At 39.6% G+C, this 17,345-nt stretch overlaps 1 protein-coding gene across 1 annotated transcript in view; it reads left to right on the top strand.

The window, feature by feature from the left end:
• The first annotated feature begins 13,813 nt into the window (after positions 1–13,813).
• The window catches only part of mbnl2 (muscleblind-like splicing regulator 2), a 40,165-nt gene continuing 36,633 nt past the window's right edge, over positions 13,814–17,345 (top strand). The window contains exon 1 of the mRNA XM_015050146.1: positions 13,814–14,062. The gene's annotated coding sequence lies outside the window, so the exon portion shown is untranslated. The remainder of the gene's footprint in view (positions 14,063–17,345) is intronic.

Below are 17,345 nucleotides of genomic sequence, written 5' to 3'. Positions count from 1 at the left end.
AAATTATATTTTGTGTATATTTTATTCAGATTTTGTGCTTTATCCATAGGACCCGTTTTGTCCCTATTCTCAAGAATCACTGAGCTATATTACATTAGATAAGATATTAATAAAAAAATGAATCACTGTACTCATAAGTTCTTAATTTGAGTTTTACAGTATGAATGATAAGATTACTAGAACTTTATTTTGAAAGACGGGTTACAACCCTCTCTATGACATCACATCGTATAACTTGATGACTCAACTTCCGTTCATTCTCTAATGCTACCTGCAGCCACAGTGAGTGAGAAAATCGTCTTCCTATTGACGAAGGCAAAGACATTTGTTACAGAGCGAATACTTTATTTCTGATTGCGAAGGAGAAAAATGGAGCCCCTGTGTAACTTTGTTGGAGTGGAGAGAACCAGGCCTGTTCCGGAGGATCATCACAAAACCCCTGAAGTAAAACCAAAAAACCAAAAGGTTTTCTTTAGTATGAGCAATACAGACCTTAAAAGTGACATATATTACACTAACGGACCCAAGGACGAGCCAGAAGAGGCGGCTCAAGGAAAAATGGCAGACCTTCAGGAACAAGACTGCTATATTGAAGGGCCCAAAAGACCCAAGGTAAAAGCAGTTCTGTATAACCCCTATGAGGATTGTGAACGTGTGAGAGAATTTATGGACTCTACTCTGAGCCACAGGGCTGATAATGAAGACATGACAATTAAAAGTCTGGAGGAAATCTCAACATTTGGAGATAATAGTGAAAAATACTACCACTTGTTAGATCTAGGCAGACCTAGGAAGCAAGGAGTTCTTTTTAACCCATATGAACATGATGATCGTGGACGAGGAAGGCGATTCATGAATCTACAGCCAAAGAACATCAAGCAAAACTTCTCAACTATTGTGGGGAGAAACGACTTCCCTAAATACCTCTACTGCACACCGAAACAACAGAAAGTTGGGTTTGAGCAGAAAGACAACTTTGCTTTTAGAGATCAGATGAACAGAAGACAAAATGTGGAAAAACAAGCTAATTCTCCTGGTGAAACTGAATCGGCGTTCAAGGTGAAGCCAGTCGGCGAGCTGAAGTTTCCACATGAGTTTGAAAAATTCATCAAGCAGCTGGAACAAAAGATCCAACAGCTGTGCATAGAAAAAGAAGGGACAGTGAGAACTGTCTTGATTCTCCAACATGAACTTGAGAAGATTAATAGAAAACTGAATGTCCAAGTTTCTGAGAACCTAAAGAAACAGGAGAAGATTGACCAACTTCAAGAAGAGCTTAAACGTGTCCAAAGATGTCTTAAGGAGCAGAACGTCACATGCAAAGCCCAAACCGATACTCTCAAAAAGGAACTCTCTGAGTTGAAGACAAAACTCAGAAGAACAGAAGAACGTCAAGTAAAAGCAGAGCAGACCTCCCAGAGCTTGGATCAGAAACTCCTGAGAGAGAGGGAGTCGTCCAGCGCGCTTTTGGAGCAGCATTTGAGAGTTGCCGGCAGCCATCGCGTTGAGCTTCAAGCCGCGCTTCAAAATCTACGAGACCAGGATGCAAAACACAAGGAAAGCAAAAAACTCCTGCATTTCGAAATCCGCGAGCTGAAGAGCAAACTCAGCAAAAGTGAAGAACAGAAGGCCAAGGTGGAGCTCAGTGCCCAGGGCATGAAGAACGAGCTGCAGAAGCAGAAAGAGTCGTCCGGCAAGCTGCTGGTGCAGCGCTCACAGGAAGTCGTAATCATGCGGCGGGACCTTCACATTACGCTCCACCATCTAGACCAACAGGAGGCAAAACACCAGGAGCACAGAAAGGCTTTGCAGAGCGAAATCCAGGAGCTGAAGGTCAAATTGAGCAAAAGCGAAGACCTCAAGACGACAACGGAGCTCACCTTGCAGAAACTCAAGAGGGAGCACCAGAGAGTCAAAGAGTCATTTGCTGACCATATGAAAAAGCATAACGCAAGGAAGACCATCAGGAGGAATGCTCAGCAAAAATGTAAAACAGAGGAGACATTAGCAACAGAGAAACAGGAGAGGGCTGAAGGAGTCCAAAGAGCAGGAGAAGAGAAAGAGAGGGAAGTGGAAAATGTCACTAGCAATCAGCTACTGGTAACGAAGCAGAAAGTGAAATTCCCTGTGGTGAAAAAAAATAAAAAAATAAAAAGGAAAGGTGTTTTCTAAATGATTGAAATAGATTTTTCTTTTTAAAGGGGGAGTGAGGTGGACGTGGTATGCAAAGTGGTTAGAATTTGTCACAATTACATACAGAAACAAACAACACCGAAATCACAATTTAAGAACAGAACACAAAATTCACATTCATAGATTGATTGTAAAATTCCATCATTCCTGGATGCATGACAAATATAATAAGTCACAGCAGGTGTGGGTTTTTTCCGGGTACTCCGGTTTCTATATACCAAAGAAAACAATAGGAAACTGAAGCCATTTCAGCCTAAATTAAATAAATAAATCATGAAATAAATAAATTAAGGGGTAATTGGCATCTTTATTTCATTTATATTTATTCACTTATACATTTATTTATTCCCAGATTTATTTCTGCCTGTCCTTTTTTCATTTCCTTATTTTCCTTATACATTTATCCTTTTCCAATTTTCCATTTTCATTTATCCTTTTGCAATTTTCTATTATCAGTTAGCTTTTCCCAAATTTTCAATTTCCCATTTTCTGTTTTCATTTATCCTTTTCCAATTTTCCTTACTCATTTATCCTTTTTCAATTTTCCATTTTCATTTATCCTTTTCAAATTTTCAGTTTTCATTTTCATTCATCCTTTTTTCAATTTTCCATTTTCATTTATCCTTTTCCAATTTTCCGTTTTCATTTATTCTTTTCTATAAAATTGGACAAGGATAAATGAAAATGGATAAATGAAAATGAAAAATTGGAAAGGGATAAGTGAAAATGGAAAATTGAATAAGGATAAATGAATAAGGAAAATAAGGAAATTAAATAAAGACATTTCAGAAATAAATCCTGGAATAAATAAATAAATGAATAAATATAAATGGGAATAAAGATGCCAAGTGCTGGTTCTTTTGTTTATTTATTTAATTTTGGCTCTCCATACTCCATATTTCTATACTATGAATGTACACAATACAAAGTGTACACAACACATAACACTGTAATTGTGACAAATTCCAACTACTTTGCGTACCGCGTCCACCTCACTCCCCCTTTAAAAAGAAAAATCTATTTCAATCTATTCACAAGTGTTGTGTACACTTTGTATTGTACCCAGTGGCTTCAAGTTTGTTGTGTGCAATAAGACCTCCAAACATTAACTTGCATAGTGTACATCAATAAATAGTGATTTGTAGGCAATAACATATTTTTCTCCTCAAACCTGCAACACTCTTTGATAGTTTTCATTTCACTTGACAAATCTGTGGTTGGTAGCAAAATTTGTCATCCACAGTAGCATGCAGAAATTTCATGTTATGGATTTGTTTCAAATCAGTACTGTCAATTCTTCTTTTATGATGTTGTTTTCCTGTTTATTGCAGTTTCCAAAAATCATACATTCTGTCTTGTCTTTACGTTTCTATCATCACCTTCTCTAAAAGTTGCCGGATGTTTCCTCCAGTACAGATGACAGTAGCATCATCTGAAAATATGATTGTTTTTAACCGATTCGATATAGGTAAAAGTCTTTACAGTTTGTATGCAGCATGTGTGGGGTCTGCAGCAGTGATGTTAGCTGCCCTTTTAACCCTACCTGATGAACTGACACAAACAGAATAAATGCCCAAGTAGAAGATAACCAGCACATCTTCTTTGGGTGAAAAGCAGGGAAGTTTTTTTCTGAAACATGTTAGACATTTTCAATTCCGAGCTTTTTTTTAAAGAAATAAAAAAAAAATCAGAAACATCTTTGGCAATGGCCATATAGGGTGCGTTCACACTGCAGCCTGAATTGACCCAATTGCGATTTTTTTTGGCATTTCCGATTTTTTTGCCTGGACCGTTCACACTGTCAGTAAATGCGACCTGTATAGTATGTGTTCTGCAGTGTGAACGGGCAAACGACCTGAAAGTGTCCCGCATGCGCAGTAGAGGGCGCAATAGCTTCAGCGTTCTCAGTGTTCTGCCAACCGCCATGAAAAGAAGTGCTCAGTGTTTGCGGAAGTAAACATGGAGGCTAACGGTGGAGCATAGCTTACATATTTGAAGTTGTTGCCCGGCAGTCATGGTTGTTGTTTTTCTTCCCGCTTGCGCATATCAGGACGCAGAATAGTGAGATTTGTTGAGAAACAGTGACGTTCAGTTCGGATGAAGGCGACCTGAACGTTAGGTCGCATTTGAATCGGATACGTTTCGGATATGGGTCATATTCGAAAAATATCCGACCTGTGCTGTTTACACTGCCATGAAAAGATCGGATACAGGTCGCATTACGTCAAAAATTGGGTCACTTCAGAAGAGAAATGAGGAGACAAGTTTTCTGTAAACAGATTTAGCTAAATTAGAGCTTAATCTGTTTACAGAAACCTTGTCTCCTCATTTCTCAAACTTCAGCTCATGTTGCCTGAAGACTTTTCTCCTCCTCTGAGATACGGTGATCCAAAAGCAACAGGTCACAAAATGAACATGAAGTGTTTCTTGTAAGCGATCGCCTCCTTCAAACGTGCCAACATCACCATCCGGAACCTCTCTGACCCAAACGCCCACAATCAGAAGAGCTAAAGAAAAAAAGAAAGAAAGAAAGAAACACAAAAGCATAAAAAAATAATAATAAATCACCATTCCGGGAAGTATTTGCATCGGGGAAGTTAACACAGATGTAAGGTATGGAGAAACAGATATCCTTTTTCTGACTGAAATAACATCAAACTCGTCCAGTAATGAACCCAACACCTTCCTTTGAAGCACCAAGGGGACAACCACAACAAAAGGCTCCTTTTCCTTTTCCTGTGTGTGGGTTCTTTTTTGAATCAGACAATGGATCAAAATATTCATGCCTTCTTGTTAGATGTGGGCTTGTTTCGTTGCGCGTTAATGACAGCGCGCTCAACGGTCTTTGATGGTGCCACGCAAAAGAGACGAGAAACTCACACCTTCTCGGTTATAGATTCTAATGCTCCCTCATTTGTCCTGCAGACCGTGACCTTTAATCCTGACTGGCACACCCAAAGTGGCAAAAACACACACGGCATCCAAAACACACCTCCTTTATCATTCAAAGTGTGCCCGCAGCTATCAACCTGAATAAATAAATCCCCCTCTTATCTCACAAAGCAAAACGGGATAAGCGCTCCCAACGGGTGTGGGATGGAGGAAGCTGTCAGCGCCTTTATTTTGGTTCGCTTTAGCCTCATACGGAGACAGATTCCTGTTTTTTTTCCTCTCAGATCCATCCTCCCCGGAGAGTCATTTCCCCTCCATGTGCGTGAGACTCGTGCGTCCCGCCTTCATCGTCCATACATGATCCGTCCTTCCGCCTATATCTTTTCACGCTGCAGAGTTTTCCAGGTTGGGAAACAGAAAAACAGGATTTTCCAGCTTTTTTTAATCACTCTTTGAGACAGTTTCTCACTCGAAATTATGGAAGCCCATTTCTGCCACTCTGATAAAAAAAGTACACATTATGAGACAGTATCTCTGTATATTGAGATAATATCTTAATATAATATCTCATTATAATGGGATTTTTTATTATTTGTTTATGTCAGAGTGGCGGAAACGGGCTTCCATACTAAATCATACCTTCATTAGCCATTTATTTCCTTTTGCTTTGACACTTGTTAACACTTTCAGCCACTTTTATCACTGGTCACACCGAACAACTCAGCTGACTTTTATTGTGTTAACGTGATTTGCTTTCTGCGCAGGGCGAGGCCGATTTGTAATAAATAAATAAAAAACTCGTCTTTGATGACGTGTTCTTCAATGAACTTTCTATTGTGGCGCTTCTTCCTGTTCGTCGAAAGAACAAAGGAAGCGAGAAGAGATCCCGTAAAAGAGGCTCTTAGGAGAAGAGCAACATTGCCACCTGCAGCTAAAGAAAATCTTATCAGGCTTGTTCTTTTTCTTTTTTTTTTTCTTTTTTCTTTTTATTTTTTGTTACATTTAAACCTGAAACTCTGTTGTATTTTACTATAATTTTATATGACGGATCATCACAAAGGGGCGTGAAGTCAACATGTGGAAGAAAAATGATGCATTTTTGCTTTTTTATTCATGTTATTAATGCAAATAAGGCTCCTAAAGCTCATAAAAATAGGAGGAACACTGATGACGCAAAAGAAAGAAAAAATGAATTTATCATAATCAGTTTAGGCGTCGCAATTTTCAGCTACGCTGTAAAAAGAAAGGGCGGGGAGATAATGGTGTTCCTACAAACTACACAAATATGCCAGGTTTTTCTTAATATTAGTTTGATGGTCCATCAAAAGGTTGCACTCAAATGTAAAAATGAAGACTGTATATTAATGTGAAGATAAGAAGTTATTTATCTCAACCAGAGACAGTAAAGTGAACTTTTAACTGAAATAAAGGGCACATAAATATAATAAAAACATTCCTTAATGTCCAAATTTATCTTCATGCACTCCATAAGAACGTTAGGGATAAAACTCAACACATTTTCTGTTTCTGTTACATTGTACACCAGAATGACTCAACTTAGTGTCTGACAATTTAAAAGAATAAATACAAATTATTAAATTTCTAAAATGTCTGCAGGCAATTTGATTTGAAAATAGTTTTCGAATGCAATTTGGAGTAGATTTTCCCTCTTAAATATTCAAAAACTTAACAGAGGACAAATTAATGCATTCTACATCACTTCCACTAGATGGTGCAGTCCAGCTATTATTAGCTTCAGCGTGCCATCACCTTTGCACTGCCACTCAAGACGCTCACGGTTGGTTTTTAATATCTGCCTGTTTGTTTTAATAAAAGATAATACATTCATTATTGACAGAACCACCGTTCCCTCCAGCTTTACATCACGAAATTAGAAATAGCAGCCATATTTGTACCTGAGAGCATATTCAATATTCAGCGTGGGCATCTGTTGTGTAACCGGATTGAAGTTGAGCTGAACTGTGCCTTCAGCTCAGGGGGGTCAGGCCAAGTGTCTGTGAGCAAACATGTGTTGGGAACGTATAACTGATCCAGCCCCCTGGCACTGTATTTGTGAACAAACACTCACACCAAGACACACACATACACACGCACGCACACACACACACACACACACAGACACAAACACTCACTCACTGAACCGCTGCCCACTCTCACCCATAAATACATTTCCACAGCAAATCACACAGCAAATAAATCACCATGGTTACGGTAATGTAATAATTGGCGCACTGGAAGTATAGGCTTTGACTGATACTGGATGCAGAGCCACTTGGAAATTAGTGATTACAAGGGAAATGGTTCAATACTTGACTCATTTAGCGCAGAACTCAACGTACAAAGTGTCCGTTTGACTCTGGGCCAGTGCAAAAAAAAAAAAAAAAAAAAAAAAAAAATTATGAAAAATGTCTTGCAATGAAAACTTTTATCAAATCATTTTAAGTCTAATTTGTGGTAGAAGTTGTACTATTATTAAAACATGAATAAATCTACACAACCAGCATGGGAGAGAACCGTAGATAGACATTAAAATATCTGCACCAGGAAAACTTTCTACGTAAAAGAAACACAAGAACATTACACAGAGTTAGTAAAAGCAAATGCTGTGTCAATGGCATAGAAAGAATTACTTTCTATGGGAAAGAAAATCAACTGCAGTATCTTTGTTAGCCAATTAGTGTCAAGGAAAATGAATGGCCTTTCTGGATTGGCTGCTTTGAAAACACCAACAAATAGCATGTCAAGTAACATTGTAATGAAGTATTTCAGCTGCCCACACTGCATTTTCTGTCAAATGTTTTAGATTTTAAAATTTGGGAGTTACATATCAGAAAAAATTAATAGTGCAAAAGTTGAAATACTAGTCTGTATACAGATTCAGTCAGGAGAACTTTTCATAGAAAAGACATTAGAAAATAGCACAGTTCCTAACTGAGGCAGCGTTGGCATGAGAAACTGATGGGCTAGTGTGAGGCCGGTCGTTACCATTTTACATTCGGCAGAACAGCTCAAATCTACGGTGGTCCAGTTTTGATCGAATCACATGCAGACTGAGCACCACTCCATCCAAGACAGTTTCCAAAACTTTCATTCCTTCTCCGTCCACCGATGACTCAACGCCATTTGTGGCTTTTCAGAGAGAAGAAAACCTAATTACTTTCCCCCCCCAAACTCCATTTTGTTTTTAACGAGAGTTCAGAGAAAAGACAGAGCGTGTGCAAACGTGTGTGTGTGTGAGAGTGTACGTAATTAGCTAACTTCTCTGTGATCTTTAATGCATTATTGAATATTTCAAAGGAGTCTCAATCCTTTGAGCTAAGTGGCTGCCAAGTAGGAGTGACGGGGCCAGTTTGGCTGCGATGAAAGGCGGATTGGCCATTAAGGAGTCTGGGTCGACTTGATGGCCTTGTGTGAACCTGAAGCTCATGAATAATATACATTCCTCTACTGTATTTGGGAGCTCTTTGGGAGTTTTGTAGTGGGAGGAGGACGGTAATGCCTTACCATTGATTTGGTTTTATTTTTGGTTGAGCAATTTTCAGGGAACAGGTCAATTCAATTTCAGCGGTGAAACAAACTGCTGGCAGAAAATAGACAATTTATCGCAATCACCCCTGATGGAGAGAAACAGTCGGGGTCTCTTTCCGTCGCCGCGTTCCACGCGCCGCAACCTTGACAAGACAATTGCCGGGTTGTCATGGTAATATGGCATTTCTCCTGACATTTTCGAGATTTTCATCTCTCACAATTACTGCCAGTATGTTTTCTTCTCGGAAATGCCACGGCCGGTTATTGAATTTGCTCTGTTGTGGGGTGGCATCTTAAATTTGTAAAATAAATAAATAAATAAATAAAATCAAAACACAAGGCGGCAGAGTTGAAAAAGGAGCATCTTAACCTGCGTGCTTTGGCTGAATTCAGTCAAACCCAGATGTGGCCGCATGTCATAAAGGTCACTGAGTTTTACTTGAGCCAAAATTATTGACTTTATACCTTGCCAACTTAACTTGCAACAGTGTGCAAAGGTAGAATTGTTGCAAGTTAAAAGATGAAAACAAAACAAAAACAAGTCATCAGCAGGGTTACGCTTGAAAATTCATGGTCAAATCAAACAAGGAAGTGGATCACTAAAGAAAAAAAAGAAAGAATAAAAAACACTTTATTGTGAAATTAATTTAACTAACGGAACATTTTAGGTCCAGCTTGGAATATGGAGGACGTACAACTCACAAAAAAAAACAAAACATTTAAAACGACTTCAGCATCCTCTCATTTTATGGAGTTTAAAGATGTTACGAATGATTTCTTGTTAATGTTTGGAACCTTATATCTTCTGCTTGACGGGAGCAGGAAGACGGTATAAGCAGCTCAAAAATAGGTGTTTATGGTAATGTTTTAATTATTTGGATAAACCGGTGTAAGCTTGGTGGGGACAACAGTGTTTTCATGAAATAAGATCTAAAAGTTGAGCACGTCCCAGCTCAGAGCAGCCGTCGTAGAGCTTCAGCTGCTCCTTTCATCCAGACTTTAACCCATTTTGTAATCATCTCTGACTGTCAGAGATGATTGTCTCTTTTTCGCTGTTCTGGCCCCTAAATCACAAATTACAAGAAGGGAAACGACAGGCTGTTTCCTGAAGGAGCCGAGGTCCTGCTGTGCGAGCAGCAATATGCTGCACATCGTCCGTCCTTCTGCGGATGAGAGGACTGTTTTCCCTGCATCCATCTGTTGTGGCACTGGCGTCAAAGTAAATGTCTGAACTAACTTAAACAAATTTGTAAAGAGGGACGTGTCCATGCTGGCAGAAGCCATCAGATCTTTTATTTAAGATGCCCTGAGAATTAAGTAAAATTCCCAAGTCAATTCAGAAGAGTAAAATGATATTACTCTGGTATTATATGTATTTGATGGGAATTTATAGGGAAGATAATTGGTTATTTTTGTTAAAAAAAACTATTACTTTTCACACTGAAAGCATTTTTTTGTGTGTGAAATCATGCTACTGCAATAAAGTCTGGATTTATTTAAGGGTTTCTACACATTTTTGGCAGCAGGTGCCAATGTGTGGTGTAAAGTGTGCCGTATTTCATAGTTTACGTTCATTTAACCACAATTACGAAGCAACAAATCATTCAAATGAGGACAGAAACACACAAATCATCATTTGCAGTCATATTTTGTCACATTAAGCGTTCAGAATGGACCTCTAATAGGCATCTTTTAGCAACCTCAACTTCCGTTTTTGTGAAATACCCAGGACAATAACTCACTTGCAGCATTTGAAAGCGCCTGACTTGCTGTTTGCTCTCCTGCATTCTGCAGCAGCAAGAGATTTATGCTGATGTCCACACGCCGTCCGTCCTCAAAGTGGCTCTTCTTGGTGTGTTTCTGTCTCCTGCCGTGTGTGAAAGCATTTAGGAATAATTTTGTTTAATGATAGTGGAGGCACCTTCAATCAGTCATTACTCAGCTCCTGTGATTAGTAAAATGTCCATCAAAAGTACGCAGTGGGGGCAGTAGAATGCCCAGGTGATCTCCCAACAATCAATCAAATGGACTAAACCCGGGTAGAGAGTTTTGCTCACACACACACACCCACATGCACACGCATACACACACACCCTCCTTTTTTTTAATGGAGCTTTATGTCAGCCATAAGCTCTTTTCATTAAAACTCTGCTGCATTAAGCATTTGGGTTAAAAGCTTTCATAATCAGGTGTGCGCCAATTAAACGTTCAGGGATTTTAAAATCAATACTGCCATGGGGAGAGAACGTTTTCTACTTTGTATGTTAGTGAGCATGCATGGAGCCAAAAAGTAAACAAATAAAAGGAACCCCAGAATCAGAACCTTTGGTCTTTTGATTGTGCTCGCGGGCCACAGATTTGCCTGCCTCGGGTGTCTGTTTACTGTCTTCTGCCAGCGGGGGTAAACTCTTCCTTACTGCGCTGCTTTTTTACTCTCCATTTGAGAGAAACTAGCACCCGGAGTCCTGCCGACTCCACGGCTGTTTTTCCGCCTGACGCCTCCTCATCTGATCCCAAGGTCCACGGCGTGGACCGCTACTGCATCTGATCTAGAGTCCAAACCCATTAATGAGCGCCACGCAAACAGAGATGCCTGCTTTACTTCTTCTTCTTCTCTCTCTTTTTTTTTTTTGCACATGTTGTGCTTAAATATATATTCTGTTTTGTTTTTATTGAGACTGAATTTGTATTTTGTAGTAATTAATGGTTATTGTTGTTTCCGCCCCTATTTTGCACTTTTTTATGCATGATAGCTTTGTGCATGCTGTGCATTTGTTTGCAAGTGAGTGGGCGTTCAGGGACTTTTAAAAAAAAAAGTATGCCAGCAGCAGCATTTTTTTTTTTTTTTGCAAATGCCTCCTCTGCAACTAGATCAATACATTAGGTCTTGGGGGTTGGGGCTGAGCTTGACCTATGTTAGCAGTTTTTCATAATCACTGATGTCTTAGGAAACGTTGTTTCTCCTCCACGGCAGTGCTGTAGAGACACAACACGATATTTTTCAAACGAAACTAACAAGCTGCAAGTCCAGATGCTTTCAGATATTTGCATTCTGACAGGCTGTAATGCCGCTATTCCCGATAGCATTCCTGTGAAGCTGGCCTTGGCCCTGACAGAGCGGTCCACCATGGCTGCGCTCATTGTTTCTGTGCTCAATAGGCAGCACATGGCGTGGGCAGCCGTCAGTGGGGCTAAATTTGTGCCTCTCCGCTCATTCCGGGGATATTTGTAACTTGCGCCTCGTTGACTTGTCGTCCTCCTCGGCGACAACGATCTCTTGTGTGTCACGACACGACTAGAGCACTCTGGCTGCACGCAATTAGGCCGCGAAATGCCACGCTCCTCTGTGAAGCATCAAGTGGCGCTGACAAACCAAGCAGATTTCAAAGTTGCAAAGTAAGAGAAAGGAGGTTTTTGTCATTGTTGGTGTCGGTTGTAGCGAAGAAAGCATTGGAAAGTACTAAAGAAAGTCCCAGTGATGTGGAAGACATCCAGTCTCGTTCTAGTACCAAAGAAAACTCACTCATACGTTGTCAGTGAGTTCTGGAGAGACTCCTGTTGACCCACCTGAGTAAGCAAGCAAGCACATATTGGGACCCCCTTGCGGTTTGCTTATCACCATGGAGCTGGAGTTGAATAGGTCGTCACACACCTACTTCAACAAAACCAATGTCATCTGGACAAAGTATAGGCAGTTCTTTGATTTCCCCAGTACATTTAGTACAATTTAAACTGATTTGCTTTGTCAGAAACTCTAAAATACACGAGTGGGCAACAATAGCCTGGATCAATGACTACCTACCTGACATAGACCGCAATTTATAAGACTAAAGGATTCTCTGTCAAACCTGGTGGTCAGCAGCACCGCAAGGAACTGTACTCTCACCATTCCTTTTCGCCCTATTCACTTCAAACTTCCAACACAAGCATCTGCGTATGGAGAGCTTAGGTCCTTCGAGATTTGCAGTAAGATGCTGCATATTTACATGTTTGTTGCGAAAATTGTACTGTTTTCTGTCGTCATCTGTTGGTAGCAGCATCAGAACTAGGGATTTAAAAAGGATAAACAATCTGATGAATAGGGCTGATTCTGTTCTGGGGACGTGAAATCTCTGGAGATGACAGTGAAATCAAGAACTTTCCAGCAACTTTGAGCATCCTCTTCATGTGAATGTTAAACAACAACAGTGTCTTCAAAAGTGGGAGGTAGCCCCCAAAAATGTACTCAGGTAAGACTACCACCACCTCGACTTATTTTTACTCAATTGAAGGTAAAAAATAGCCGTCTAAGATATTAGGGTAAAAAAGTATTTTGTAAAACACCTACCTACGTTTGGAGTAGCTGTAATAAATAACATATTTGAAAAATAATAAATTGAAGTAGAAGAAAACTTTTTTGGAAATATAAAACTAATACTTGCAGTAGATATGTGTTTACTCAATAAAGAGTAGCGATGCTTCATATTAAGATTATTCAAGTAAAAGTAAAAAGCATAGTGGAGTAAACTACTCTGAGTATATTTTCCCCTAAAACTTAGTAAAGTAAATGTAACTAAGCAAATCTAACTAGTCACTAGTTAGTTAGACCACCTCTGGTCAGTCAGAGGCTCCATCAGAATTGCTGTAATACTGACTGCGACAGGAGATTTGCCTGCAGCAATCAGCATCTACAACAATTCACTGAAAAATTATTGTATAATCTAACCAACAGCAATGTTTATTTTTCCTCTGGGATTTGTAAAGTATTTTTGAATCGAATTAGTAATTTATTTTATAACGGAATAAATGGTAATTATATTTTACCAGGTGTTTTCACTTTACGTTAACAGGCTATTTTGACAAGCACACAGACGCTGGTTCATAAATCACTGGGCCCATCTTTCCCCCAGAGCTATTCACTGCTGTCTCCTAGTAACAGGAGCCCCTTCCCTTCCCTTCACTTCCCTTGATTTCTTTGGACCGTACCACGTTCACTTTGGTGGGGGGGATGTCTTCTTCAAAACTAATTATATTTCTGTACAGTATCTGCAAATACGGAATATCTGTTTTGCATTAAAAGTGTTCCAGTTCCTAAAGCTTGGATAATCTAAAAAACTGATAAATTCAATCATGTTTGTATATTCACAATTACCTCTCCACAGAGACGGAGAAGTCGACCTTACCTCGAACTGTCAAAATCGCTTGTTGCTTTCAACCTTTAAAAGTAGTTAGCGAGCTAGCATGTAGCGGGTCAAAGGCGCCGCTGTGATATTTGTTTTTTTTTTAAAGAAGAGAAGCAAAAAAAGTTTGTAAGGAGGAAAAGAGCCGGCGAAAAGTGCCAGCTGAAGACCGTGACTGCCCTTTCGTGCCGTGCTGCGGGTATCCAGTCGTTGACCAGCCGTTGGCGGCGGGCTGAGGAGCAGCTGGATGTGACAGGTCTCGACATCAGGTAGGCTGCAGGTAGCTAGCTTAGCAGGTAGCGTTAGCATCCTTTAGGTATTCATTTTATGCACACGTAGCGGCGTGTTAGGACTTCAAGGGAGGTTGTGAAATATTAGTAATAATTCATTTCTTAGGTCTTGTTTGTGGCTCAAAGACCGAGAAATAACTCCACAGAAGCAGAGAGCTGCTGAAAATAAGAAGAAAAAAAAATGGATGTGATGTTGCATCGTCGTTGTTGTTGCTCTTATGACTTTGTAATTACTTAGTAGTTCAAATTTTAAATTAACTTTCGCATGTGAATACTCCATAGATTCCCTTGCTTTCATTCTTTTCCTTTTCTCTGGCAAACATCTGCAATAATTATTCAAGAATTTATTCAGTTCAGTTTGACTGAAAAAGACCTTCTTTTTTAAAAAAGAAAAAAATCCCAGCGGGAAATTAAATATTGTTGAAACTCGTTATCGAAGTTCAGAGAGTTGTTGAAATGCTGATGGCTATAGGACCAAATTATCTCTTGTAGCAGCCCCTATTACAGCTGTGTTGAAGCCTCTAACTGAAGCATAACAGTGTCATGAAGAGGATGCTTCCTTTTGCACAACAATGCAGATGTTCCAGAACAGAACCTGCCTTTTAAAAAAAATAAAATAAAAAAAGTGTGCAGCGCCATTTCTCCTTTTAAACATGATATGTGAAATTATATCCAAATAGTTTGTTTGTTTTTTTTCTAACGAATCAATATCCTCTTAATATTTCAATGAATTGTTCAAATTTTTGACAGAGAGCTTTAGACAAGCTTCAACTGGCTTTTTCTTCTGCAGTGGAGTTTTGTGCAGTGAGTTTTGTGAACAAAAATGTTGTTTTTAGGTTACATCCGACAGGGTTAGGATATCGCTAGCCATTTGACATACTGTTTATCTCCTGGGTTTGAAATTAGGTTAAAAAAAAAAAAAAAAAAACTAACTCTTCACTGACTGTATGTGCAAAAAAGCTACAGATAACAACAGATACATTTTTTGTCAAAGGTATTTGCTGCCCCCCAAGGTTGTACTGCCCTGGGCAGTGTGTAGTTTTGCACATATCAAAAACTTCCACTGGTTGTGTGTAAGATATTTATATATATCCCGTATGTGTGTTTATTTAAAATAATATGTTTAACATTTATTGTGTTTTTGACTCGTCACATTTTTTAAAATTCTGCCATCTGCAATCATCCAGAAGGTCACTGCAGTCTGAAATCTTTTCAAGGTTGGTATCTTGTACAATTGGGCCAAAACGAAGTGAGCTTTATGTTTTATGCCAGTAAATACAGATGATTAAAATCTGACCTTTGTGTGTTTGAGAAGGACATAACCTTCCATTGTTAAAAAGCAAGACTTGAAATTGGATATAAATAGCACCACTGTCAGCTACGTGCGTCGTTTTAAGACAGACTGATCAAACTAAAGGAAGCACACCCCTTTACTGCTTGTTATTTGATTATGGCTAATAATAGAAAAAGACAGCTGCCTTTTCATTGATCTGTCTTCGCCGCCCTATTTCTGAGCCCTGCTTTTTTTTCCTTTTCCCTCTCGTGTCATGTTGAACTGTTGGCACACAGTTTTTACCTGGCAGTCTTTTTTTGATATAAACGATTTTTTTTTTCTTTTTTCCTGGAAACGCAGATCGTTGTGAGTGTGCCGAGCTGTTTGGGGTCAAAAAGGACAGGGATAATAGGAGGGGAGGGGACTCCACGAGGGAAGGAAGTAGCTGAGCTTGTTTGTCTGCCAGGCTTTTGTTTGTTTTCCTGTTGGACATATCTGAGATCTGCAGTGGGAAAAACTGTTTTGCTTCTAGATAAGCTACAGTAGATGGTTTTATTTTATTTTTTTGCCAGCATCCTAACTCCTCCTCTTTTAAATCTTGCAACTGTACTTGCATGACTCTCGCTGTTGTTGTAAGCTGACACTTTGCTCTTGACCAAACATGGCGTTGCCCGCCCTCATCGTAATGCTTCGCGCAATAGCAGAGCGCTTGTTTGTCCCGTCTCCCTACAGGTGCGCTGACGTTTATGTCGCCGTCACCAGACGTTGACGCTTTTTCTGTTCTAATGGCCTTTCAACACTTTTTTTCCACGTTTATGTCGTCACAAACACAAACTCTAATGTAATTCAGATTTAATGTGACAGGTCAACACAGACGCATGAGTGATGGGAAGTGAGATAAATGAAACTGAATCGTTCAAAATGCTAATACATAGCAAAAAGCTAACATTTTACATCATCTTGAATGCATGTTTGTGTGAAATATAGTCATTATATTAGCAGAATCAAGACACAATTTTACCAGAACAGTGTCTTAAAATTAAGTTGAGAAAAAAAAGTCATTTTAATGAGAAAAAAGCTTGGATAATTTTTTTTTGTTTGGAGTTTTCATAAATTTCATTTTCCTAATATTCCACCTTTTTTTGTTGTAACATTAACTTTATTCTCATATAATTTTGACTGTATTCTTGTAACATTATGACTTTATTTGATGATGGCTCTACAAAGCATTAACTCGTTGCAAAACGTTGAAAACAATGTGTCCTTTCGATGTTTTCTGCTTGCAAAATATAAAAACATGTAAAAGTTTATATAAGAAAAAATCGGACAGTAAATACATTTATTGGTCACCTGGCTGCGACTGATACCGCGTCACTAACAACCTTTGTGTGAGCCAGGAAGGTGGACATATAGAGAGATAGAGAGACAGTACAGCTGTTCTATTGAATCTGGATCGAAAAGTCATGAAGCAGGATCTCTGACTCATCAGTTCTGTGGCGCTCCGGTTTCACGGCCCATGTGATCGCCGGGCAGCATGTCATCAGCCCGGCTTGGAAGGGGAGAGGGGGAAAAAAAAAACCACACACACTGCAATACATTATTATTATGACATCTATTATTATTTTTATGTTTCCCAAGCAATAACAGTAGTAATTTTCCAGTCCAGTAAACGAAAGAATTGGACTGAAATAGAGTTTAGGAGATAGCTCGCGGAACTGCGGAGAAAACGTGCAAGGTGAGGGATGGAGAGAAGCCACGGGGAGGGCGAGAGAAAGGTGCTTAAGTGGAGGAGGAAGCGAGGGATGCTGGGATGGAGGATGAGTTTGGAGGACGGATGCTGAGAGGAGGTGGAGGAGAGAGGTGGGAGGGAGGGTGCAGGTGTAGTGCTCCGGTTTCCTGGGGGGATGGTGTTAAATGCGGCGATAGAACGCAGACAAGGACACTGCTGATCTCCACTATGCGGCTGCGCAACACTTTGATTACTGCTTG

The sequence above is a fragment of the Poecilia latipinna genome, unplaced genomic scaffold (assembly GCF_001443285.1).
Source record: "Poecilia latipinna isolate Pla-1442-1.1 unplaced genomic scaffold, P_latipinna-1.0 Scaffold978, whole genome shotgun sequence".
In the NCBI taxonomy this organism is placed as follows: domain Eukaryota; kingdom Metazoa; phylum Chordata; class Actinopteri; order Cyprinodontiformes; family Poeciliidae; genus Poecilia; species Poecilia latipinna.
Note: the sequence above shows the minus strand (reverse complement) of the source record. Positions and strands in the feature narration are given on the sequence as shown.